The 27,538-nt window shown below is 46.1% G+C and overlaps 1 protein-coding gene across 1 annotated transcript in view; it reads left to right on the top strand.

Moving 5' to 3' along the window:
- The first annotated feature begins 364 nt into the window (after positions 1 to 364).
- The window catches only part of LOC126260465 (alpha-taxilin), a 234,459-nt gene continuing 207,285 nt past the window's right edge, over positions 365 to 27,538 (top strand). Inside the window, exon 1 of the mRNA XM_049957796.1 lies at positions 365 to 515. The gene's annotated coding sequence lies outside the window, so the exon portion shown is untranslated. The remainder of the gene's footprint in view (positions 516 to 27,538) is intronic.

Genomic DNA, 27,538 nt, shown 5'->3' with positions numbered 1-27,538 from the left:
AAGCGAGGATGTATTGCGGATTACTCCGCTAAATCTGCGTTCAATATCATAATCGCCGAATAAGGTTACAACAAAGGTACGTGTCGATGGTTGAACGACTCCAGGAATAACGCAGCTTCGACGGACTTTTGAAATTAATACGTTGCAGCAAAATGTAGCCAAAGAAGGAGGGCGTAGCACAGTAAGGTATAGTCCTAAAACTTTCACAGGCCTCAAATGCAGCGGGTCTCGCATTTCGCGGAGCTTATATCGCCCGTGCGCAGGCAACCCGCGCGGCAGGCAGGCTGCTCCCACCCCACACTCGTGAGCGCGGAGTTGAATGGACCGGCAGAGGCAGCGCCCCCACTGACTGGGCCGCGCCGCGTTGGGCTCGCCAGAGATCGATTATCGCGGCGTGTCGCGGCGTGCCGCCCACGCAGCCAGCCGGCAGTGCGCGGCACGGCGGCAGCCTAGCCGTCCCGTCCCGTGCCTTGCCTTCCACCGGCCGCTGCGCGTCTCGCGCCCTCCTCCGCCAGGTGAGTTCTTTCTCCGACTGACACGTCCTCCGCTGCTGCTACGAGCGTAAACTCAGCTCACAGGCACGCCTGCCACCTACAGCCTCCTGTCTCGCTGACTGAACTGTCACGCCTCGCGCAGTTCACAACTGCACCCAAGCGAGCTTCATCAACGTCACACTGATTATGCGGACTTAAAACTGCTGTCAAGGCCAAGCGAGAACTTCCCGCTACACGCCGCCTCCCGCGTAGAGAGCCATCTGTGGGCTAGCTCCAGGTATCATGACGTGCAGCGCAACCGCGTCGCGCAGTTACGGTCGGTTATTACGACCGGCGCATGCGCAGAATCTTTATGTGAATGACAGGCGGTCTATTTCAGACACGCAAGCATACAACGTATTTCAAAACAAGATCGTACTGAGGAGGTGGCGAGTTAGGCCCGCACCAAGGGCGCAGGCACAGAGAGGGCGCAAAAACTGTCAAAAAACGAGAAAGATAGACAATTTAAGAACCAGCCAGGACAACTGCGTGAGTTCTTCTGCCACTAGTCTGCCTATGAGAAAAAGGCATTCCCTGGCCCGCGAGAATAACACCACCCTATTGTCACAGAGTTACTTCTACAGTGCCATTTGTCCAAGAAGCACCATAAGGAGGTGAATCTAGTTTCACCTGAAGCTTAACGGGAAGTGACGTCTAGCAAATTGCTCGACTTCCATGGCGTTTCGCGTTCGCATTGAGTTTTACGGAAGGGGTGGGGGAGGTGGGGGGGGGGAGGTTTCGGGGTTTCAATCGAAGCTTACACGGAACTCGGTAGTGATAGGCTGAGATCTCTATTCTATCTATTCTAACAATACGCACAGTGATCGCGTCGATACGACGCGAGCACCTAGAAGTCGTCTTTGTAATAGCATTTGTATTTAGTTCCACCATCGTGTGAAAGTAATCGTGAGTCTGGTACACTGGCTGCATTGTGTCATCATTGGAAGTAATGTGACCGGTTGTTGATTTAATAATTGTCCTATAAGTTACGTCGTGCACTCCCTTTGCATCAGTCTGTTACCGCAACCAACATTTCATGCTCTAGCGAAGAAATGAAACAAGTCACATCTTTCGTTTTTTAAGCAGGCTGAAGTGTATGTTTTGCATTAGATTACCTTGTTTCTTTTTCTGCCAAAGTGATTATACGTATTTCATTTTGACGTCAGTTCAGAAACGAAAACGTGTTGCAAATACGTGAATGAATCATAAAGATTTCTGTTGTTTTATTCCAATTAATTATACAGTGTCCGTTGTTTCACTCGCGCTACCTTATCCATTGTGTATGTCTTACAGTTATATTTACAGAATATTACGTGCCCTCCGTACTTGAGTAATGAATACTCTAGAAACAGAGCGTGAAGAATCCAAAAACGCCGATAGTTGCTTTGACAGAAAAGGAACAAGTCAATTTGAAGCAAAGTATACCACATCGGTCTGATTAAAAAACGAAAGTTGTCACACGACTTTATCTATAGTTTCTAATGAATATATGAATCTGCGTGTATCAGGAAGTCATTTATGACACTTATTATTACGTTCTCTGGTCAATTTTTGCAGTTAAAGTGCGTCTGATTCAGATGACTATTCTCTCAGTCTGTGCCTCCGTATTCCCTGGCATGTTCACAAAAACGAACAAACTCAGTCGTGAGGGAGAGTGCTCTTATGTGTATACTGAGTGCCGTAGGAGGAACTGTCAATATTCTGGGATATGATAGGCACGATCATTTGAAGCAAAAAACTTCAAATGGCCATATGCCCTATTTCAAATGGTTTCCAAGACAGAACACATTTAATTTATTTTCTTATTTATTTTCTGGATTATTCAATACATTGTCAGGTGTACACTTGTGAACAATTAGTAAACATTATAATATGCGTTTTTCATAGTATAAACCCCTCGCGCTATTTCAGTCACAACACACCATGGACAACTGTGCGTTTAACAGGCTAATTTGATGGTAGAAAGACATCCCGAGTAAAGAGATTGAAAGCAACGAGTTAGGTTTGGCTAGAATAAAACGTCAAAGAGGCTGCGTCGGTAAGACAGATATTTGCACGCCACAAGCCCAAAATCATCTGTACACTAAATGTGTTCTACCTCATAAAGCATTCGAAACAGGGCATATGTCCTTATGAACTCTTTTTCTTCACTGGAGCGTTCCTGACATATCCCTGAATATTGACAATTCCTCCTGGGACTCTCAGTATAACATCGAATATTACAGATCATACTTCTTCTATTAAGTTTCTGAGGAAGTGCCAGAATCTTTTACAAACATGAAAATGTATAAAAAGTGTTTCAGAACATGAACCTTCTTTTTAACACCATGCCTCTATCTACTACAGTACAGTGACCTCGTGTAACTTCCAACAGTTTATTCCGTCTTAGAATTTCCTGAAGGCTTTGTACCGCCGTTACGTCATTAACTGACATCTAATTATAACAACTCTTACTAAGAGCGACATGTTTGTGATAAATCTTCGTTTCGCCGTCGCCTTGAAACGGCATAGTGTCATTACACGCAATTTATAATATGTAAACAGCAAAATAAGTAAGTAAATCCAAGAAGGCATCTCCAGAGTTGTTCATTTGTCGACTGCTATCGAATTTCGTGGTCGCATCGAGATTTGTGAACACATCATCTAACGTCACTTCACATTTATCTTCAGGTAACACTAGCTACTCTCTACCATAAAGAAACGACTACTATCTGTCATACGTCCACCTCTAACGTGATTTATGGAGCTGCAGTACGCTCAGTTTACACAGCTGCTGCTTTACACACATCGCTCGAGTTCAGCAGTGGAGTTGTATTCGCGGCCGTCCGCATTATGCGGCGGGCTCGACGCTTTATGGCAAGCTACTTTAGAGGTTCACCAAGTGGCAGTCTACGGCTTTTATGACTTTACTTTAATTTCTGAAGCCCATGCCATATGTCTAATCGTTCACAGTTGGTTCATACGTTACATTAGGCTGGCAATGAGTGCTTATTTGCTGTTACATTCGACTTTTTTTTTTTTTTTTTTTTTTTCGGTTGGGCCCGTTTACCCGGTGTGGTACTGGTTGACTCAGAGAACCTTTTCATGCCTCACCCACACAGGATCTTGCATCCTACTCCATAAATTCGATGGATTTTTCACGTGACTGGTACGATTCTCTCGTTCGCAATCATCTGTTTAGGACCTTTTGATGTTAAGGTTGTGAAGACACCCTCCTAGTTTTCCTTTATTTTTGTAGCGCCTGAAGATGTGATTTACGTCCTGAAGCCCAGATCGTGTGAACTATTTTATCCAAATAAAGGATTTGTCATGGCGATTTATTCATCAAGAAAAATTCCTGTCGGGTTTAAAACGGATTGTCATGGACAAAGCACGACACTCATATCTGGTCTCTTTCTGTTAGGATCTTTTTACGACCACAGTTTTTAGGCTGTGTTACGTGGCTGGGAGTGATATACCGTTCCTTGCGGACAGTTCTGATACTCCACATTGATGGAGCAACAAACAGGGGAGCTTCATATGCGGTGTGGACGTCGGAACAATAGCTGCTATTTGCTATTTTACACCTTGACCATTCTCACTGTGTCGATTCCATACAGCTGGCGGATACATACACGCAACTTCCCTGCCATGACGTCAGCGGCCTACGGTCTCATTTCCGCCTGGTATAATTTTTATACAAGCTACAGCACTCCAGTGTGATCTTTAGGGACAGTGACAAATGTTTTATCTGTTAAGCTTACCATTTCACATGGAATGATGTGGAGATTTGAGGATCCAACATAGAACATGCCACTTGCTACAAAATACGAGCTGTCCTAGAAAAAGACTCAGACTGACAACACTGTGAGCAATTTGACAACGCTGTGTTGTTCTGCTTGTGTAGAGCGGTGTGTTCATCCCTTCTAGATGCTCAGTTCGAGTTACAGCTCCGTACAGCCGTCACGTCATTTTCGAGAGCACCGTCAGAAGTTTTGTTTTTGTTGTGTTACGAAAATCGAGCAGCGGAATTTAGAGCAGCTTTATGCCATCAAGTTTTGTGTTGAAATTGAAGAATCCGCGAGTGTGACTTTCGAAAAGTTGAAACAGGCCTGAGGGGAACATAACTTATCAAGAGCACAAGTTTTTCGCTGGCACAAATCTTTTTGGGAGGCCGAGAACACGTTGAAGGTAAACCTCACTCAGGGAGAGCTTCCACTTAAAAAACCGACGAAACGTCGAACGTGTGCGTACTATTGTGAGACCAGACGGACCTTTAGTAGTAAGGGTGATGGGTGACTTGTTAACCTTAAACTGTTTCACCGCACATCAAATTTTGACCGAAGATTTTCTTATGCGGAAGGTTTGTGCCAAAATGGTGCCGAAAAACCTCACAGAGCAAGACAATCGAAGAAACGTGCGCGTTGATCTTCTTGAGAGGACTGCCAGTGACCACAAATGGTTCAGTCGTCTGATCGAAGGTGATGAGCCGTCCGCTGTGGCCGAGCGGTTCTAGGCGCTTCAGTCTGGAACCGCGCTGCTGCTACAGTCGCATGCTGGAATCCTGCCTCGGGCACGGATGTTTGTGATGTCCTTAGGTTAGTTAGGTTTAAGTACTCCTAAGTCTAGGGGACTGATGACCTCAGATGTTAAGTCCCATAGTGCTCACAGCCATTTGAACCATTTGAAGGTCATGAATCGTGGATTTTTGAGTATCATCCAGAGACAAAGCGGCAAAGTGAGGAATGGCAGACTGAGACATCTCCTCGATCGAAAAAGCTCGAATGAGCTAATCGACGATAAAAAAATACTGATTAGCTTTCTTGACAGGAGAGGTATCGTGTATAAAGAATTTGTTTCTTCAGGACAAACTGTCAACCAAGTGTTTTAGAAAGATGTACTTTAAAGTTTCAGGAAAAGTGTGACTAGAGGTGAGATCGGACATTGCAAACAAATGGATGTCCCATCTTAACAACACCCCGTGGCACACGGCCACTTCCATCACGGAGATCTTGACCTCAAGAAGCATACCTGTTGTTGCACAGTCCCCCTGTTCACCTTATCGGAGTTCTTCCGACTTTTTTCTTTTCTTAAGTTGAAAAATGTCTCAAAAGGACGTTGTTTTGGGACGCTGGAGATGATTCAAAAAATGTGATTGACATTTTAAACCTCCTTTGAGTTGAAGCCTTTCAGCGCTGCTACGAAGACCGGGAACAACGGCTCTGCCTGTGTACAGCTGCCGAAGACAACTACGTTGGAGGGGACAGTATTCTTGTTTGAAAAACACAGATATTTAGTTAGATAAAAAGTCAGTTTCATTACCTTTCTCACACAGCTCGTACTTTTCAAACCAAAAGCATTACTTTCGCAGATGTCTGACAAGTAATGAACGATACTTCGCAAACCGAAAGCATTACTTTCGCCAAGTAAGAACAGGATTTCTGTGAAGTGTGCCACATACTAGTGATGAGTCACAGCAATCCGTTCCATGTCGTGAGATCTGCGCTTACATCGAACGCACGTGCGCAGATCGCCGCAATCTATTGCTTATCGCTCGTGTTGCCCAGGAAATACACTCCTGGAAATTGAAATAAGAACACCGTGAATTCATTGTCCCAGGAAGGGGAAACTTTATTGACACATTCCTGGGGTCAGATACATCACATGATCACACTGACAGAACCACAGGCACATAGACACAGGCAACAGAGCATGCACAATGTCGGCACTAGTACAGTGTATATCCACCTTTCGCAGCAATGCAGGCTGCTATTCTCCCATGGAGACGATCGTAGAGATGCTGGATGTAGTCCTGTGGAACGGCTTGCCATGCCATTTCCACCTGGCGCCTCAGTTGGACCAGCGTTCGTGCTGGACGTGCAGACCGCGTGAGACGACGCTTCATCCAGTCCCAAACATGCTCAATGGGGGACAGATCCGGAGATCTTGCTGGCCAGGGTAGTTGACTTACACCTTCTAGAGCACGTTGGGTGGCACGGGATACATGCGGACGTGCATTTTCCTGTTGGAACAGCAAGTTCCCTTGCCGGTCTAGGAATGGTAGAACGATGGGTTCGATGACGGTTTGGATGTACCGTGCACTATTCAGTGTCCCCTCGACGATCACCAGTGGTGTACGGCCAGTGTAGGAGATCGCTCCCCACACCATGATGCCGGGTGTTGGCCCTGTGTGCCTCGGTCGTATGCAGTCCTGATTGTGGCGCTCACCTGCACGGCGCCAAACACGCATACGACCATCATTGGCACCAAGGCAGAAGCGACTCTCATCGCTGAAGACGACACGTCTCCATTCGTCCCTCCATTCACGCCTGTCGCGACACCACTGGAGGCGGGCTGCACGATGTTGGGGCGTGAGCGGAAGACGGCCTAACGGTGTGCGGGACCGTAGCCCAGCTTCATGGAGACGGTTGCGAATGGTCCTCGCCGATACCCCAGGAGCAACAGTGTCCCTAATTTGCTGGGAAGTGGCGGTGCGGTCCCCTACGGCACTGCGTAGGATCCTACGGTCTTGGCGTGCATCCGTGCGTCGCTGCGGTCCGGTCCCAGGTCGACGGGCACGTGCACCTTCCGCCGACCACTGGCGACAACATCGATGTACTGTGGAGACCTCACGCCCCACGTGTTGAGCAATTCGGCGGTACGTCCACCCGGCCTCCCGCATGCCCACTATACGCCCTCGCTCAAAGTCCGTCAACTGCACATACGGTTCACGTCCACGCTGTCGCGGCATGCTACCAGTGTTACAGACTGCGATGGAGCTCCGTATGCCACGGCAAACTGGCTGACACTGACGGCGGCGGTGCACAAATGCTGCGCAGCTAGCGCCATTCGACGGCCAACACCGCGGTTCCTGGTGTGTCCGCTGTGTCGTGCGTGTGATCATTGCTTGTACAGCCGTCTCGCAGTGTCCGGAGGAAGTATGGTGGGTCTGACACACCGGTGTCAATGTGTTCTTTTTTCCATTTCCAGGAGTGTATGATGATCGCAGACAACCAATGAGTTGAAGTACTGCTTGCTGTCTGCGGCCCGTTTCTCTGCTAAGCGTGGTTGTGTAGTTTTATTTTTCGCTATGGTCACGTGGGGTATGGACTTTTACGTTGGTTGTAGAGTAACGAGTGTAACGGGTATTAGCGCAGGTACTGTTATACGCTCAGGTGACAAAAGTCATGGGATACCTCCTGATACCGAGTCGGACCTTCTTTTTCCCAGCGTAGTGCTGCAACTCGACGACTCGACGTGGCATGGAAGTTCCCTGTAGAAATACTGAGCCATTCTGGCTCTACAGCCGTCCATAGTTGCGAAAGTGTTGCCGGTGCAAAATTTTGTGCACGAACTGACCGCCCAATTATGTCCCATAAATGTTCGATGGGGCTCCCGTTGGACGATCCGGGTGGCCAAACCATTCACTCGAATTGTCCAGAATATTTTTCAACCCAATCACGAACAGTTCTGGCCCGTGACATTGCCCATTGTCATCCAAAAAATTCCATCGTCGTTTGGGAACTTGAAACCCATGAATGGCTGCAAATGGCCTCAAAGGAGCCGAATATCCAGAGGACCCAGTCCATTCCACGTACACACAGCCCACACCATTATCGAGCAACCATCAGTTTGCGCAGGGCCTTGTTGACAATTGGGGCCCATGGCTTCATGGGGTCTGCGCCATACCCGAACCATACCATCAACTCTTACGAACTGAAATTGGGATTTATATCACCAGGCCACGGTTTTCTATTCGTCTAGAGCCCAACTGCTATGGTCACAAGCCCAGGAGAGGCGCTGCAGGCGATTTCGTGCTGTTAGGTTTTTTTTTTTTTTTCGTCACACTGTTCTACACTGTCCTAATGGACACGTTCAATTTAAATCCCACATTGATTTCTGCAGTTGTTTCGTGCACTATTGCTTGTCTTTTACTACTCATAAGTCTACGCAAACGTCGCTGCTCTCGGTCGTTAAGTCAAGGCCGTCGGCCACTGCGTTGTCTGTGGTGAAAGATAACAGCTGAAATGTTGTGTTCTCGGCACACTTTTGACACTGTGGATCTTGCAATACTGAATTCCCTAACAGTTTCCGAAATGGAATGTCCCATACGTCTAGCTCCAACTAGCATTCCACGTCCAAAGCCTGTTAATTCCCGTCATGCCGCCATAACCCACGTGAACCTCTTCACATTAATTAGCCGACTACAAATGAGAGCTGCGCCAGAGCACTGCCCTTTATTACTTTGTGTACGCGATACTGCCGCCATCTGTATGTGTGCATATCGCTATCCCATGACTTTTGTTGCCTCCATGTATGTGGTATTCTAATATGTACACAAACAGCGTGCTGGTTGTTTTTTCTCTGCATCGAACAGCGTTCCGGCAAAAACGTCACGCACTTTACGACCTGATCTTTCTGCCCTACTAAGTGGACCACCCCTGTCAGTATAAAATAACCACTTCGCGCATGTGTCCACGGCCGGCCGGGGTGGCCGAGCGGATGTATGCCCTATAGTCTGGAACCGCGCGACCGCTACGGTCGCAGGTTCGAATCCTGCCTCGGGCATGGATGTGTGTGATGTCCTTAGGTTAGTTAGGTTTAAGTAGTTCTAAGTTCTAGGGGACTGATAACCTTAGAAGTTAACTCCCATAGTGTTCAGAGCCATTTGAACATTTTTTTTTTTTTTTTGTCAAACGCCTGACCTGCTGCCCAGGGAAAAATAAACGTTCTGAAGCATCAGGGAATCACCTGTTTGCTAGTGGAAGAAAGTTTAAAAACGGAAACGAGCCCGTAGTCCAGGCACAGATGGCCCGAGGGATGTCGACCGAGGGCCGTGTCGTCTTTGCCGTTCGGCATCATACACTATGCGATCAAAAGTATCCGGACACCCCCAAAAACATGCGTTTTCATATTAGGTGCATTGTACTGCCACCTATTGTCAGGTACTCCATATAAGCGACCTCAGTAGTCATTAGACATCGTGAGAGAGCAGAATGGGGCGTTCCAAGGAACTCACGGACTTCGAACATGGTCAGGTGATTGGGTGTCGCTTATGTCATACGTCTTGATTGGGTGTCACTTGTGTCATACGTCTGTACGCGAGATTTCTACACTCATAAACATCGCTAGTGAAGTGGAAACGTGAAGGGACATGTACAGCACAAAAGCGTACAGGCCGACATCGTCTGTTGACTGATAGAGACCGCCGACAGTTGAAGAGGGTCGTAATGTGTAATAGCCAGATATCTATCCAGACCATCACACACGAATTCTAAACTACATCAGGATCCATTGGAAGTACTATGACAGTTAGGCGGGAGGTGAGAAAATGGGATTTCATGGTCGAGCGGCTGCTCATAAGCCACATATCACGCCGGTAAATGCCAAACGACGCCTCGCTTGGTCTAAGGAGCGTAAACATTGGACGACTGAACAGTGGAACAACGTTGTGTGGAGTGACGAATCACGGTACACAATCTAGCGATCCGATGGTAGGGTATAGGTAAGGCGAATGCCCGGTGAACGTCATATGCCAGCATATGTAGTGCCAATAGTAAAATTCAGAGACGGTGGTGTTATGGTATGGTCGTGTTTTTCATGGAGGGTCTTCCACCCGTTGTTGTTTTGCGTGGCACTATCACAACATAGGCCTATATTGATGTTTAAAGCACCTTCTTGCTTCCCACTGTTGAACAACAATTTGGGAGGTGGCGATTTCATCTTTCAACATGATCGAACATCTGTTCATAATGTACGGCCTGTGGCGGAGTGGTTACACGACAATAACATCCCTTTAATGGACAGGCGTGCACAGAGTCCTGACCTGAATCGAACAGAACACTTTTGAGATATTTTGGAACGCCGATTTCGTGCCAGGCCTCACCGACCGGCTTCGATACCGCTCCTCAGTGCAGCACTCCTTGAAGAATGGGCGTCCATTCCCCAAGAAAGCATCCAGCACCTGACTGAACGTATGACTTTTAGAGTGGAAGCTGTCATCAAAGCTAAGGGCGGGCCAACACCATACTGAATTCCAGCATTACCGATGGAGGGCGCCACATACTTGTAAGTCATTTTCAGCTAAGTGTCCGGATACTATTGATCACATACTGTACGTATGTGGCATGGAGGGGCATGGGGTCAGCACTGGGACAGTTGATATTTTTAAAAATGTCGGGAATCTGATACATGGTTATTTAAAGAAATACCACTATCAGCTTTCGATCTAGCTAGAAAAGATATCGATATATTGATGTATTACCGGAAAGTATATCGACATACCTGCCTATAAAATATCGGCTGCATATCTTAAATGTACTGCAGGTTTTAAAGCTGCACTCATTTATTATTAGATATTCTGTACATAAACAAACTAGCAGCCTGCCTATCTCCCTTAGAGCAAGCATTGAAAGGATAACAATGCACATTCATCGTTGGCGATAACCACTTTGCTAACAGTGGTAAATGCATGTAAGTGATACACTAAAAGGTGTCCGACGGTCCGTCGTTCGATTTCGTTATGCATCGGATTTTTCTAGAACGCTTCATGTCGCCTTCCTAGTTTTTTTTAGTTTTGACGACGTAGCAGTTTTAGTGTCAATACTTAGTGGTGTGCCGGCCGGAGTGGCCGAGCGGTTCTTGGCGCTACAGTCTGGAACCGCGCGACCGCGACGGTCGCAGGTTCGAATCCTGCGTCGGGCATGGATGTGTGTGATGTCCTTAGGTTAGTTAGGTTTAAGTAGTTCTAAGCCTAGGGGACTGATGACCTCAGCAGTTAAGTCCCATAGTGGTCAGAGCCATTTGAACTTAGTGGTGAAGCTAAACGTTGCGGTTTCTTCGGCATTTCCCCTCACACGTCTCCACACATCGTAAAGACCAATCTTGTTGTTTACATATTTTTTCATCATTTTCAGCAACTGGTTTTGAAGAATGCCGATGTGAAGAAACAGACAATAACTGCGTTAAAAATTGTTTTGTAATACAACTGTTGTGCTACTTCTTCACATCTAAAATCTTGTTATTCCATTCACACCGCCGTCCTGCCCGTGCAACCGTAGTTGTTCTTTTGTGTCACATATTCTTGTTTCACACAGTCAAAGAGAAAGAGTGCACATGATGAAGTTCAAAATGCGGTAAGACTTCTTCACACAGTGAAAGTAAAATTATGTTCTACTATAATTTCAAAAGAACAACTTCAAATATTTACCAAAAATAGTGAGAAAAATATAGTATAAAATAAAGTATTGGCACTTGATATTGCCATTTAGATAGCGGTATATCGAGGGAAAATATATCGCCGGTATATATCGGTAATTTTTTTGTAAAAAGTATCGATCAACGACCCTAGACAGAGGCCGCTCTCCCGGTCGTGTGACGACTTACTGCACCGTGGAGCCGCTGCTTCCACATCAAGTGGCTCCTCAGTTGGCATCACGAGGCTGAGTGCACCCCGCTCCAATCTCCCATCAAGGAGAAATCCTTGGGAGTACCGGGTTCAAATGGTTCAAATGGCTCTGAGCACTATGGGACTTAAATCTGAAGTCATCAGTTCCCTAGACTTAGAACTACTTAAACCTAACTAACCTAAGGACATCACACACACCCATGCCCGAGGCAGGATTCGAACCTACGACTGCAGCGGTCGCGCGGTTCCAGACTGAAGCGTCTAGTACCGGGAATCGAACGCGGGTTTTCCCCATGGTAACCAGCTATGCCAACCCCTCAGCTTCCGCGGCGGCAGTGGAAGGGAAGTGTGGTGAGTAAAAATGTATATAGAGACTAAAGCTTCAATATAGTATGCAGTTTCAAATGTGTTTAGATTGCAGTAATTATTAAGGGAACAAGAAGCTTGCATAAGACAAAGCAGAGAGCTGCAGCAAATCAGTCTCCTGACTGTAGACGACAGCTACGACACCACCAGCAGCAGCAGCAGCAGCAACAACAACAACAACAACAACAACAACAACATCCAATTAGTAGTACAAGCGCAGATGAATTTTACCTTGACTTTTTAAAATTATATAGCTAACGGTCTTCTCCACAGCGGTAACACCGATTCTCATCAGATCACCGACGTTAAGCGCTGTCGGTCTTGGCAAGCAGTTGGATGGGTCACCGTCCAGGTCTGCCGAGCGCTGTTGGCAAGTGGGGTGTGCTCCGCCTTATGAGGCCAATAGAGGAGCTACTTCATTGAGATGTTGCGTCTCCGGTCACGGAAACTGACAACGGCTGGGAGAGCTTCAAAAATGGCTCTGAGCACTATGGGACTTAATATCTGAGGTCATCAGTCCCCTAGACTTAAAACTACTTAAACCTAACTAACCTAAGGACATCACACACATCCATGCCCGAGGCAGGATTCGAACCTGCGACAGTAGCAGCAGCGAGGTTCCGGATTGAAGCGCCTAGAACCGCTCGGCCACAACGGCCGGCCCGGGACAGCGGTGTGCTGACCACAAGCCCCTCCATATCCGCACTCAGTGACGCTTAACAGGTGAGGAGGACACGGCGGTCGGTCTGTACCGTTGGGCCTTCGAGGCGCTTTCAAACAGAGAGAGAATTTTTAAACTACGTATCTGCTTGTAGAAGGACACAAAGGCAGCTACGATGTATTTGAAAATGTTTGTATTCGGTTTGACCTGTTGGAGCAAGAGTACTTTCCTTGTTAGTGTTTATCTTCTTGGCGGCGTTGTCCGATGACCGCCCTACTTTGTATCGGGAGAAATACGGCTCCAGTATGGGTTCAGCCTTGAGCGGCGCCTTGGGGAGGATGCTACAGCCCCACTAGTTGGTGAATATTTTACAAGCGCCGAGGTGGCGTGAGCAGCGGGCGGCCACCAGCCCGGTACACGTGGTCGAGCCGCCGCCGAGTCGATAATCACGGCACGCTATGCCACGCCACTCCACTCCACACCTCTGCACGCCACGCCGCTATCGATTGCTGCTCCTTGCCGGGATAAAGCGGCACTCGTGCCGCCTCCTTAAAGAGAGAGGGTTTCGAAACACAGGTGAGCAAGCACCCAAACGTGAAGAACTGCACGAGCCTAAAGGTGCGCTCCCACGAGGTATGACACGCTTTCGCCGACTCGACCCTTGTGAACGAAGCGTCATGGAAACTCTTATGACGTCATAGGCAACATTGTGTTTTATGGAACTGTATGCAGTCGAACCAGTGTTGTATGATCCCGGCATGAGACATTACAGACACAGAGATGTGAGAATGGCAGCGGAAAGATTACTTTTACGGCGTGTAGTAGTTGTACCAAATGAGATGATTTCAAAATTTATAAACTTTAGGAGCAGTTACTGTCAGGAGTTGAGAAAGTTATCTCATAGCGTGCGGTAAAGATACTTCATTGATGATATCTGCATACGAAATGTCTTATGATTCCACCAAACGAATCCTATCATTCATCCACGTGTTTAGTAATGACGTGCACAATCATATCTGGAAAGTAGAATCGCTTAAGTGGCTTTTGGATAGCGTTGCCGATATCGGGCTTGACTTTATTAATTGTACTCGTATTTCATGGAACACAAAATAAAAATTCCAGATTCTTCAAAGAGTCTCCAGTGTACAGTCACTTGAAGTTTTGTTTTTGCATTTACTGCTTGTTTCGCATTTGTATCTTATTTAGAATCATTGGTGAGACGTTTTCTATAAGGTAATCGAATTGGTCATTAGTTCTTGAAATCTTTTGGATATCTGTTACTCAGTTCGATGTTAACCTAGTTACAGGGTGCCAATTATTGAACTGTACGAAATAAAATCGTCATAACTTCTGACCGGTTTGCGTTTGGAGTTTCAAACTGCACGGTTGTCTGCGGGGCATGATGAGAATTAGCATGTGCATGGTTTGGTTTAGCGATGAAGCGCACTTTCGTTTGGATGGGTTCGTCAATAAGCGAAACTGGCGCATTTGGGGGACTGAGAATCCGCTTTTCGTGAAGAAAAGTCTCTTCACCCACAGCGGGTGACTGTGTGGTGTGAAGTGTCCAGTCACGGAATAATCCGTGCGATATTCCTTGATGGCAAGGTGACTACCGAACGGTACATGAAGGTTTTGGAACACGATTTCATCCCTACTATCCAAAGTGACCCTGATTTCGATAAGATGTGGTTCATGCAAGACGGAGCTTGAACCCATGGAAACAGGAGAGTGTTTGATGTTCTGGAGGAGCCTTTTGGGGACGGTATTCTGCTATCTGCGGAAGTTAACCAGTTATCACCACTCTGATGCTATTGTAATGGATCTTGCACTTTTTCTGCCTTCTCAATCATTATTTTATTGTTTGTTTTGTTTCCATGACACATTGCGAAGTTTGCACGACGCTAACTATTTTTCGTACGAATGTTCTCCTACAAGAGAAGTCAAATATCGGAAAGCAAAACATTTTTTAGGTTTAGCAGTATTGTTGCTTGAATAGAGAAAAGTCGTACCGGGGCTTGGATAAAGAAAAATCTTACACTGTGCGTAAATCAGAAAATAAATAAATGAGAAAAAAAATTAAAAGAAACTTTTTTCAACAGTGAAAAAAAGTCAGCTCTGTTCAAGACGAAAAATAGTTTTGAATGTTACCTAGCAATTACAAAGAAAACTAAGACACTAAGGATAAACTACGGGCTTGTATTGAAATATTTTTGACTTGTTTCTGTATTCCGGATGTTAGAGGAATAAATGCAGATACTTTGATGATTGGCACCTTAAAATGTTCCCACTTGTCTCTGCATCTAACAGTCGTCCACAAACACATCACATAATTTACCACAGGATGTTTTCTGCGCAGCAGTAGCTGCGCCACTTATTGGACTACACCTGTCAGTATATCCTGACCGTTTTGCTTCCACACTTCAACACCTAACCTGCTGCTGAGAGGAAAACAAGCTTTAATGATCTGCTGTTGCGACATATACTCATGTACTAGCCAACCTAAAAACATGCTCCTTCTAATAGCTGTAATTATTAGTCTGCAAATGAAGTAAATAGTGATGTAATGTTGTCCTCAACCACCAATGAAAATAGCTGCACCTACACCCCTAACACAGCCTATATATTTTGTAGAGCAAGTCATGCTTTTCAGTTTCAACGACGCTTTTCCTTTTCTTCAGCTTCTCAGAGATTTGGAGTATCGACTATATGACCATTTTCAAGAACATGCATTATGGATTTTGTTTTAGTTATTAATAAAGACCGGAATTGTGGCTGAATGACTTTTTAATTGTTTTAAATCTATCTTCAATCTGAACGTGAATCTGTACGATTTACATATTTGAGATTGAAACGCTGCAGTTTGATGTTGCTTATTCTGCCTTTTTTTAATATAAATGCGTAAATGCCGAAATAAATGCCTTTTGTTGCCTTTTCGGTTATTATTTTTTCACTTATTGTTAAAAACAACAATGAGTATCACCCTATAGAGAGGTAACAGGAGGTAGGAGTTTTAATTATCGCTTCCTATCCGATCACATCTGCTTCAAAACGATGAGTGGCGGAGCTACAACGTAGTTTCATTACTGCTTTAAATTTCTCTTTCTTTCAGTTCTCGTTTCGTCGCTGCTGTGCAAGGACAATGAAACCACGAATAGGCGATGAATAGTAGGCCACCAGGTATTGAAACCACGAATAGGCGATGAATAGTAGGCCACCAAGTATTGTATATGCACGCCTCATCACAGAACGAGGAGGTGGGAGGGTTGCTCGCTCTGTAAAGCAAACTGTAACAATTCTGACGACAGAGTAGAATGCTGATGCAGACACAAACGTTCAGCCCACATTGTTGAACAAACAACCCCTACGTGTTCCTGTGTCGACCCAACGACATCGTCATTTATGATTACAACGGGCACGGGATCGCCGAGAATGCAACGTGGATCAAAGGAAGCGTGTCGCCTGTTCGCATGAATCACGTCTCCCGCTACACCACGTCGATGGGCACGCCGTCGTCCAGGCCAACGGCAGCTCAATACGTGCACCGCACCAAGGACGCAGCTGCTCGGAACATGCTATGTTATACAGGGTGTCCGAAAAGTCTTTCCCTGATTACATAAATTGATAACTCAGGCCAGAAGTAAGATACAAATATGAAACTGGTGTCTAATTGTTTACAAACTATCAAAGTCTTTTTCACACATCAGTAAACTTCCACATGAGCACCCTTGGTAGCACGTAGCACATCTAGGCGATATTCAATTTCCGTCCACACATTAGCCAACATCACTGGAGGGATCGATTCAACGACTGTGGTTATCCGTTGCCGCAGGGTTTCAAGATCTGGTACACGTGTTCGGGCCGGCCGCGGTGGTCTAGCGGTTCTAGGCGCTCAGTCCGGAACCGCGCGACTGCTACGGTCGCAGGTTCGAATCCTGCCTCGGGCATGGATGTGTGTGATGTCCTTAGGTTAGTTAGGTTTAAGTAGTTCTAAGTTCTAGGGGACTGATGACCACAGATGTTAAGTCCCATGGTACTCAGAGCCATTTTTTTGAACACGTGTTCGGTAGACCTCGTCCTTCACATAACCCCATAAAAAGAAGTCTAACGGGGTTATGTCAGGAGAGCGTGGACGCCAAACAGTTGGCCCATCACGACCAATCCATCACCCAGGAAAGGTCATATCGAGATAGGCACGGACGTCCAAACCCCAATGAGGCCGTGCACCGTCTTGCTGAAACAAGACATCGGGGTGATACTGAAGCAGCTGAGGAACAGCATACAGTTACAACATGTCCAGATACACTGCAGATGTGATGGTAGCCTCAGCGAAGAAGAATGGCCCGATAATTCGATAGTTCAATAGCGCGCACCAAACATTCACCTTTGGACTGCCTCTGGTGCACTCCATGACCTCGCCAGGGGGCTGTGAACCCCAAATGCGCACATTATGGCGATTCACTACTCCACTGACAAAAAAGGTCGCTTCGTCGGAAAAGGCAATTCGTCTGAGATAACCATCATTCGTCCTCAATACGTGATAGCATTTCGACCGCAAAGTCATATCGACGTGTACTGTCATTGGGCAACAACGCCTGAACGATTTGCACTTTCTATACACGAAACAATAAACGTTTGTGTAAAATGTCATGGAGAGAGCTTTTTGGCATCTGTAATTCACGTGAGGCCCTGCACACCAATTTCTTCGGAACTTGCAGAAAAGACTGCCTTACAGCTTCCACCCTGTCTGCTGAGGTTCTTGGTCGACCAGACCTCGGATGGTCAGCAACCGATCCTGTGTTCTTGAACGTCTCATACCAGGCTTTAATGGTCTTGACATCAGGTGGATTCCTTCCAAATGTTGTCTGGAAGTGTCTCTGCACTGTGGTTGGTGACCGTGTCTCATGGTACCACAGGACACACTGTGCCTTCTCCTGACTGGTTAACATGGCTTCTTGGGCACTGCACCTCATCCACTACTTACGTACTGCGAACCTAAAACAGAAAAAAACTTTGATAGTTGTAAACAATTCGACACAAGTTTCATGTTTGTATCTTACTTCTAACCTGAGTTATCAATTTATGTAATCAGGGAAAGTCTTTCCGGACACCCTCTATTACGGGAAACATTCACCTGTGCTTACAGGAGTGGCAGTAACCGAAGGTACTGAACAGCTGTGCACTACGTGTGAACATTTTGCCGACCATCTGCATCTCTTCACGTTCGACGTTTCCCCCAACAGCAACGGCATCTTCCAGTAGAGTAATTTGTCAGTGTCTCAAGGCCAGAATCGTGCTATTGTGGTTTGAGGAGCTTAATAGTGAACTCACATCGGTGTTTTAGCCACAAAATTCACCTGGTGTAATGGAACACATCTGGAACGCTATTGGACCACAGGTTTTCGCCCACAAACCACTGATCAGTAATTTACGGGAATTGCGTGACCAACGCGTAGGTATGTTTTGCCACATACCTCCGAAGAACTACCACTAATTTATCGAATCCATACCGCGCAGAATGGCTGCTGTATTTGGTTCCGAAGGTCGACCGAAGTCTATTATGCAGATGGTCATTATATTTTGGCTCTTCAGTGTACTTTGTTGTGATTCCCCTGGATGGCTCCGTGTAGGTCAAAGTAAGCCACTCCTTCTTGTTTAGCTGTTTAGCAAGAGCGGTTTCTGATTCACAGTTCCAAGTTACAGTATGGCTGCGTGAGCACCCTTAGCAAAGTATACCAGCGCCATTGTTTACCACCTCATTTTTAATTCTTTTCAATTTGATACTTGCACTGAATTGCAAGAAAAGCCAAGATCAATGGCTGATGAATTGTCTATGGAGCACACCGGTAAATCTATATTTCATTCCGAACGTTGTTAACCACTGGTGAAGTCACTGCGCACACGTTCTCAAACAGCGGAGTTGAGATTTCCGTAGTCCACCTCAGTAGCTGTGCGGTCAGCGCGGTGGATTACTACACGAAGGGCCCTGGGTTCGATCCCCGGCCATCCTGGAAATTTTTTTCGGGCAGGGACTGGGTATGGTGTTGCCCTTACGATCGTATCATGATAACTGACATTCATTGTTGAGATGGCTATATGGGCACGTCCTGAAAGCCAATAAATTAAAAACAAAACAAAAAAGCAGATCTCCAGCAGTTGGTTTCCGCTACACCACTTGATGTCACGCCGGTTACTTACTTATTAAAGGAAACAGCCGATTCTTCCTCCGTCCCTCCCCCTCCATTTGAACTAGAGTTCCGTCTATAACGACCTCGTCGTCGACGCGACGTTACACCACAACCGTCCGTCCTTCCTCCCTTCCTTCCAGCCTTGCACATAACTTTAACCCACCCTTTTCCATCTCGCGTTTCACTGCCGGCCCTGATCTTAGAAGCTCTGTAAGATTGTCATTACCGCAGTGCTGGAGCATTATATGGCCCATTCGACGCGAAGTACCTGCTGCGCTTCTGTGAGAGAGTGGAGCTCCGTCAACAACACTCTTTTCTTGCCTTTTCTCTCCGCGGGTCGCGAGGTAACAATAAAGTCTTCAAGATACCACGAGAGCTGTACAGTCCGCTCCATTCCAGTACTTGGTGACTAAATATGTAACTAGTACTAACAGTTTATGTTGTCCTGGACCGCGGGTTCTCATCAGAGACAAAGGAAAATTTATGAGTGTCCCAGGAAGTGTGATAAGACCGCTCTTGTTTTCCGTGTATGTAAGCTATCTGTCAGATGGAGTCCAATCTGAACCTATTTGCTGATGACGTGGAAGTAACGGAAAAGTGTCGTTACTGAGTGAGTGTAGGGAGGTTCAGGAGGAATTAGAATTTTTGTTCGGTGCAATGGATGGTAGCTTGCTGTAAACGTGGATAAATGTAGGTTAACAAGGACTGGTGAAACAGAAATTCCTGTAATGTTCGAATATGCAATCACGTCGATTAAACTACTGGGCGTAATTTTGCGAGATTAAATAACTCGGTTTAATTTTGCGAAAAGACGTGAAATGAAAAGAGCACTTGAAATCAGTTATAGAGAAGGTGAATGGCCAGCTACGTTTTTTTTTGGAGACTTCTCGAAATGTGTAGTGCACATATAAAGGTGATCGCATTCCTGAGTACCGCTCGCATGTTGTGCAATTCCAAGTAGGCTGGCCTGATATAAGACTTCGAACCAATCCAGGAGAGTGGAGCGGTGGATTCGTTTAGTAAGAGAGAGTTACGCAAATGCTCTCCCTCCATTTGCAGGTGGAACGGGCAAGGCAAAGACTAGTAGTTGTACAAAGTACCCTCCACCATGCAATGTCAAGTGGCTTCGGAGTATCCTTCAAGATGTAAATACATTGTCTGATCAAATGTGTCTGGCCACATATTAGTGGGCATTAATCTGGGGTGTCCACCCTTCGCCTTTATGACGGCTTGTACTCTGCTGGGAACACGTCACTGAGGTGTCTGAATGCCTGTGAAGAAATTGCAGACAATACTTCCAAAGTTCCAAAAGAGCCGACACCAGACACTGGGGTCTGGAGCGAAGACGACGTTCTAATTCATGTCAAAGCCATTCCATTGGGCTATATGTTGTATCTAGGAACCCTGCATATCCGGATCGCTAGGCAAACAATCAAACAACTCGTATTAATGAGTTTTATTACAACAAGACAAGTAAAAATACCTAACTTTGATGTGAGAATTCCTGTAGTCATTTATACATGATCATCCACAGGTGCAATTACACAGATGTGTCGCAAGCAAAGGGCGACATACAAAATAATAGTCTTCTTCAGAACAGACAATCACAAGTAATACCTCTGGTCCTAGTGACCGCTACTATCAAAAGTCTGTCAACTGAGCTGCAGTGACTGCTGATCTCTAATTGTGCTGCTAACGTTGAAGCTGCTACCAAAGTCGTGCCACCAGTCTGGTGCGGCTCTTATGTCGTCTTCACGTAGGGGCCACTGCTGTCGCGTTGTCCTGGAGGGAGGTCGGTCGGTCAGTGTGCGATTGGCTGACCTCTTCTCACAATGTTCTCTCCTCTGTCGTTCCCGACTGGTGTGCCGGCGCTGACTTTACGCAGTAACACTACAATGCTGTTACGTGTTCATATCCTTCCGCATTTAGCGCTTTCTTAGTTGCAATAACGAGACCACACCGTAACCACGAAAACACCGCTATACCGTAACACCACCTCCTTCAGACTTCACTGTTGGCGCTACACAAGATGGAAGGTAACGTTCTCCAGGAATTCACAAACCCAAACCTACCGGCCGTGGTGGCCGAGCGGTTCTAGGCGCTTCAGTCTCGAACCGCGCGACCGCTACGGTCGCAGGTTCGAATCCTGTCTAGGGCATGGATTTGTGTGATGTCCGTAGGTTAGTTAGGTTTAAGTAGTTCTAAGTTCTAGAGGACTGATGACCTCAGATGTTAAGTCCCATAGTGCTCAGAGCCATTTGAACCATTTTTGAAACCCAAACCCTTCCATCGGATTTCCACAGGATGTAGCGTGATTCGTCACTCTAAATTACGTAGTCCCAGTCATCCATTGCCCAGTGGCTTCGCTCTTTACATCACCTAAAGCTTCGATTAGCACCAAATAAAAAAATATGCGGCTTACGAAGAGCTGCTCGACTACTATAACCCGTTCATTTTTGCTCCCTACGCACAGTCATAGTGGTAGCTGGGCTGCTGATAGTACTTCGAAACCTTCGAGGGGTCCCTTCCGCTGATTTCATGCGATTTTTACGACCACACTCCGCAATGCCCTACTGCCCCCGTGCAGTACAGAACGCTATGTAGTCTCAGATTAGCTGGGGTTGTTCCTTCCCGTTTCCACTTCACAGTGACATCAGGAATAGTCTGCTTGGGCAGCTTTAGAAGAATTGAAATGTCTCTGATATATTTGTAATTCAGGTGACATCCACTGACTAATTCACGTTCGAAATAACTTACCTCTCTCGGTCGGCCAATTTTGCTGTTACTACTTTTCTGCTGACAATACGCTACTCCCCTCGTCCTTTCATGCTGGCGGGTTCGCCGTTCCTGACATCTAGTGGTCAATTCCGCGTTACATAGGGGTATCGAGATACTTTTAATTAGGCAGTGTACTTTACTTAGCGATCAGTGGACGACTAAGGGGCGGAGGGGGGGGGGGGAGAGGGGTGGCGGGATCCACCCGGCCCCTAACTCTGGTCCTGGAGGGCCTTCAAATCTCGAGTGCCTGGAGATTTGGAAGTCCCCCACGACCTGAACATTTTAATCAAATCCCAAACAAAGCCAATATACATTCAGATAATTGAGGTAGTTTGGAGTTAGAGGACATACACTCTAAGACAAAAATCGGGGCCTAGAATCTCACTGACTGGAGTAGAATTGTCTTCTGTGATGAGTCCCTCCTCAAACTGAGCCTCGATGACGAGCGACAGCAGTGGGATGCCAGCCCGACTGTCACCCGTCATAAGGCCCGGCAACCTGAGAGTGCTAGTCTGGGACGCCTTTTCATTTATAACAGGACCCCTTTGGTTCTTATCTGCGGCACCCTTACAGAACAGCCATACGTCGACAATATTGTATGCCCCGTTTTGTTGCCCTTCATGACAAGCATCCTGGACTGACATTTCATCAAGATAATGACCGCTCGCACACGGCAAGAGTTTCTACTGCGTGCCTGCCAAACCCCACCTTGGCCAGTAAAATCGCCGGATCTCTCCCCAAATTGAGGACATTTGGAGCATTATGGGCAGGACCCTCCAACCAGCGCTCTTTCTCTTGAATGAATCATTCAATTTTTCCGAAATTGGAATCATTTGTTTGTCTGTCCATCTATGTCACTTCTATTGCTTTGCTCCCAATTTGATAATTACTTCAGGGTGCGTCATTTTTTATTCTGAAAGAGTATGTGCATCTACTTACATATATCAGGTCACGGAAATTATTTTTGGGTGTGTTCAGAATACTTGACTTTTTTGTAAAATATTGCACGGAACTTAAAAACTGTACAGCGATAAACAGTATTCGGCAAGCTGCAATTATTCTACGTGAAACGTTTTTTGATACCTGTGGCATCTACAAGTGTACTATGCCGCGTAAGTAGAGTGTAAGTATAGGAACCCATGACCTAAGCAGTTTGGTACCTTAGAAATTCACACACATTTGAACAGTTTCAACGTGTACTACCAGTATAGTTTAAAACTACGTACAGAAGTTAATGATGAGACCAAGAACTGGAGATACCTTTTACATCGACTTTTAGATATTACACTATTTTGAGCCCAGTAAACCGAGCTTTCCGCGGTCAGCGGAAAACAGGAAATTTCTTAGAAATTGTGCAGTAGCTGGTGAAATATTACCAGATACTGAAAGAGCATTGTTTGAAACTTGAAGAGTTCGGTGGTGGGTCAAAGAGAGTAGCTTCTTATTTGTGAAGAGGAACACAACACTAATTTATTTTTATTTTGAGTGAAAAAGTTAAAGAAGAATTTTTCTAATTATTGAAAAGGCTAGATACTGTGGAATAATTTTGACAGCACTGCCGATGAAAGCAGAACTGACCAAATGAGTCATCTAATTAGATACGCCCGTATGTAGTGTCCAGTCACCTTAATGTGACCCCCTGGCAAAAGCCTGAGTAATCACCTTTTGCATCGCAGACTGCTGCGAGACGTGCAGGGAGAGAGTGAATAAAGGGATGTGGAGCCATGCCGACTCCAGTGCTGCGGCCGCCAGCGCTTGGTTTCACGGAGGGTAGTAGGAATAATCCATCGAACTACAGACCTATATCATTGACGTCGGTTTGCAGTAGAGTTTTGGAGCATATACTGTATTCAAACATTATGAATCACCTCGAAGGGAACGATCTGTTGATACGTAATCAGCATGGTTTCAGAAAACATCGTTCTTGTGCAACGAGCTCTTTATTCGCACGAAGTAATGGCCGATATCGACAGGGGATCTCAAGTTGATTCCGTATTTCTAGATTTCCGGAAAGCTTTTGACACCGTTCCTCACAAGCGACTTCTAATCAAGCTGCGGGCCTATAGGGTATCGTCTCAGTTGTGCGACTGGATTCGTGATTTCCTGTCAGGAAGGTCGCAGTTCGTAGTAATAGACGGCAAATCATCTAGTAAAACTGAAGTGATATCAGGTGTTCCCCAGGGAAGCGTCCTGGGACCTCTGCTGTTCCAGATCTATATAAATGACCTGGGTGACAATCTGAGCAGTTCTGTTAGGTTGTTCGCAGACGATGGTGTAATTTACCGTCTACTAAGGTCATCCGAAGACCAGTATCAGTTCCAAAGCGATTTAGAAAAGATTGCTGTATGGTGTGGCAGGTGGCAGTTGACGCTAAATAACGAAAAGTGTGAAGTGATCCACATGTGTTCCAAAAGAAATCCGTTGGAATTCGATTACTCGATAAGTAGTACAATTCTCAAGGCTGTCAATTCAACTAAGTAACTGGGTGTTAAAATTACGAACAACTTCAGTTGGAAAGACCACATAGACAATATTGTGGGGAAGGCGAGCCAAAGGTTGCGTTTCATTGGCAGGACACTTAGAAGATGCAACGAGTCTACTAAAGAGACAGCTTACACTACACTCGTTCGTCCTCTGTTAGAATATTGCTGCGCGGTGTGGGATCCTTACCAGGTGGGATTGACGGAGGACATCGAAAGGGTGCAAAAAAGGGCAGCTCGTTTTGTATTATCACGTAATAGGGGAGAGAATGTGGCAAATATGATACGCGAGTTGGGATGGAAGTCATTAAAGCAAAGACGTTTTTCGTCGCGGCGAGATCTATTTACGAAATTTCAGTCACCAACTTTCTCTTCCGAATGCGAAAATATTTTGTTGAGCCCAACCTACATAGGTAGGAATGATCATCAAAATAAAATAAGAGAAATCAGAGCTCGAACAGAAAGGTTTAGGTATTCGTTTTTCCCGCGCGCTGTTCGGGAGTGGAATGGTAGAGAGATAGTATGATTGTGGTTCGATGAACCCTCTGCCAAGCACTTAAATGTGAATTGCACAGTAATCATGTAGATGTAGATGTAGATGTAGATCCGTGGGGCGAACACCCCGACCGAGTTGGTCCCACAGACTCTCGACTGCGTTTAAACCCGGGGAGTCTGGTGGCCAGGGAGTGCGGTAAACTCATCCTTGTGCTCTTCAAACCACGCACGTACACTGCGATCTGCGAGACACGTTGCATTGTCCTGCTTGTAGACGCCGTCGTGCCGAAGAAAAACAAATTGCTTGTAGAGGTCGACGTGGTCCCCAATGATAGATACATACTTGTGTTGATCCACTGTGCCTTCTACAATGACGAGATCACCCAGCGAGTGCCACGAAAACACTCCCCAGACCATAACTCTTCCTTCTCCGGCCTGGACCCTTCCGACGATTGTTGCAGGGCGTTTGCTTTTAGACATTTCACGCATCCGATGGAGCACAAAACGTAATTCGTCTGAAAAAGTCATCTGTCGCCACTCAATGGACGTCCAGTTGCGGCATTAGCGTGCAAATTCCGGCCTTCGTCGCCGATGAGCGGCAGTCGGCAAGGGTGCAGGAACCAGGTGGCTGCTGCGGAGGGCCGGCCGCTGGTGGCCGAGTGGTTCTAGGCGCTTCAGTCTGGAACCGCGCGACCTCTACAGTCGCAGGTTCGAATCCTGCCTCGGGCATGGATGTGTGTGATGTCCTTAGGTTAGTTAGGTTTAAGTAGTTCTAAGTTGTAGGGGACTGATGACCTCAGATGTTAAGTCCCATAGTGCTCAGAGCCATTTGAACCATTTTTGCTGCGGAGGTCGCTGAACGGTCGTTCGTGAGATACTGTTGGTAGCCCCTCGGTTATCTGGGTAGTCAGTTGCCCAACAGTTGCACGTCTCTTCACCCTTACACATCTCCGCAGCCGTCGTTCACCCCTGTCGTCTGTGGTCAATGGAGCATCACAGTTGCCTCAGCGCCAATTTTGGACAGCGCCATTTTGCCGTGCACGGTATACTTAAACAACGGCGGAACGCGAACAGTTTACAACTTAGCCGTTTCGGAAATGCTTCCACATTTGTCCCGAAAACCAGTGATCATGCCCTTTTGCACGCCAGACAAATCGCTCTTTTTCCGCATTACGACAACAACTACACTGTTGTCTGCGTCGCTCCGACAAGCTTTATGTGCCCTCCACTGCTAGTGGTGCCACCTGCCTTCTGTGAATGGTTATTGCACGTTGGCGTCGAACATAGACGGTGGTCACATTAATGTTCCTGGACCGTGTGGAAGTTCGGCAGCCCTTCTAGGGTTTTTTTATCCCGGGGTAGACTGTAGAGGATACGTCAACAGACATTCAACAGTGCATGAAGAAAGATGGGCTGGACACTGTGTTGTGCAGGGCTCAAAATTGTCACAATGTCGCGTCAGTGTCAGTTGTACGTGCAGGAGTACACGAAAAATTCGAGAAGTTGTTCGAAAAGCTCTGTTCAGTTCTTTCGCTAATCATTCCTTAAATATTTGCGTAGTCCATACATTCCCGCCTATTCCATCTAGCGGCACCTGTTCTCTAATTGTAGATAAGTTATATTCATTCTTCTTGTCTTCTAAGTATAGATGGGAATTACTTGATGGAAAAATCAAGAACAAGTTTGAAACAATTGTTTGATACTCGATGGAGCATTATAATTAACTTCAAATCATAAAAGAAAACGTGGGAACAATTGTGAGCACTTTGTAAGATATACAGGATCCATCCAAGACTACTTTGATACTAGCTCTGCAACAAAATTGCTGCTTTCAGCTATATGTTGTAACCTCCCAACAGATAAATATGTTCCGTAACCTCCCAATAAAAAATTGTCTAACCTCCCAATAAAAATGTGACTCATATACGACGGTCACTCCAAAAGAAATGCATACTATTTTTTAAACCATCTTTTTTTCTACATTTTTGAAAGTTTTACAGAATGTAGATACATCCTTTAGAAACAATATTTTCATTTCTCCTTATAATTTCCATCCCTCTCAACTGCCTTACGCCATCTTGGAACCAGCGCCTGTATACCCGCACGGTAAAATTCGGGACCAACCTGTTGGAGCCACTGTTTGGCAGCGTGCACAAGGGAGTCATCATCTTCAAACCTTGTTCCACGAAGATAGTCTTTCAGTTTCCCAAAGAGATGATAGTCACATGGAGCCAGGTCAGGACTGTAAGGCGTGTGTTTCAGTGTTGTCCATCCGAGTTTTGTGATCGCTTCCATGGTTTTTTGACTGACATGTGGCCGTGCATTGTCGTGGAACAGCAAAACATCCTGCTTTTGCCGATGTGGTCGAACGCGACTCAGTTGACCTTGAAGTTTCTTCAGTGTCGTCACATATGCATCAGAATTTATGGTGGTTCCACTTGGCATGATATCCACAAGCAAGAGTCCTCCGGATTCGAAAAACGCCGTAGCCATAACTTTTCCAGCAGAAGGGGTGGTTTTGAATTTTTTTTCTTGGGAGAATTTGCATGATGGCACTCCATCGATTGCCTCTTCGTCTCTGGTGAAAAATGATGGAGCCATGTTTCATCACCTGTCACAATTCTTCCAAGAAATTCATCTCCACCATTCTCGTA

The sequence above is a fragment of the Schistocerca nitens genome, chromosome 1 (assembly GCF_023898315.1).
Source record: "Schistocerca nitens isolate TAMUIC-IGC-003100 chromosome 1, iqSchNite1.1, whole genome shotgun sequence".
Lineage (NCBI taxonomy): Eukaryota > Metazoa > Arthropoda > Insecta > Orthoptera > Acrididae > Schistocerca > Schistocerca nitens.
The sequence above is the reverse complement of the archived record's forward strand: the minus strand, read 5'-3'. Positions and strand labels throughout refer to the sequence as shown.